The sequence below is a fragment of the Eufriesea mexicana genome, unplaced genomic scaffold (assembly GCF_001483705.2).
Source record: "Eufriesea mexicana isolate 0111107269 unplaced genomic scaffold, ASM148370v2 scaffold3014, whole genome shotgun sequence".
In the NCBI taxonomy this organism is placed as follows: Eukaryota; Metazoa; Arthropoda; class Insecta; order Hymenoptera; family Apidae; genus Eufriesea; species Eufriesea mexicana.
The window spans coordinates 279,206-279,846 of NW_016912342.1; the positions used below are offsets into that span (position 1 = coordinate 279,206).

Sequence of the window (641 nt, forward strand, 5' to 3'; positions counted from 1 at the left end):
GCAGCTGGACGCTGATCGACATGTGTAGCCGCTGTCGTTCCCACCCTTGCCGCTAGGTGGATTTCGACTTGAAGCAGATTCTCGCTAGTTTTCGAAGGAGCCTCCGCTTCCTATATATATAACTTCCAAATCTTCTAATAATATCCACATCTAACATGTGGGGCTTGCTCGAAACAAAAATTTTCTTTATGAGCTTTAAAAGTGATGCAAGTTTCTTTTAATTTCAAAAAATATTTGGCCCATGAGGGGATCGAACCCGCGACCTTCGCGTTATTAGCACGATGCTCTAACCAACTGAGCTAATGGGCCTTACTGCCACATCCTGGATTCATATGAGAACTCGATGTTCAACAACCATAGGAGAGGACAGGAAAGGAGAGGAGAGGAGAGAGGAGAGGAGAGGAGAGAGAGGAGAGAGTGGAGAGTGGAGAGGAGAGGAGAGAGAGAGGAGAGTGGAGAGGAGAGGAGAGGAGAGAGTGGAGAGTGGAGAGGAGAGGAGTAGGAAAGGAGAGGAGAGAGTGGGAGAGAGGAGAGGAGAGAGTGGAGAGTGGGGAGGAGAGGAGAGAGTGGAGAGAGGAGAGAGTGGAGAGTGGAGAGGAGAGGAGAGGAGAGAACGAAATGGGTTGATTTGTCTCCCGGAA

At 49.3% G+C, this 641-nt stretch overlaps 1 non-coding gene across 1 annotated transcript; it reads right to left on the reverse strand.

Annotated features, from left to right (window-relative positions):
• Positions 1-235: 235 nt before the first annotated feature.
• TRNAI-AAU (transfer RNA isoleucine (anticodon AAU)) lies at positions 236-309 on the reverse strand. The gene has a single exon. It is a non-coding gene; the product is annotated as a tRNA-Ile (tRNA).
• Positions 310-641: the final 332 nt, after the last annotated feature.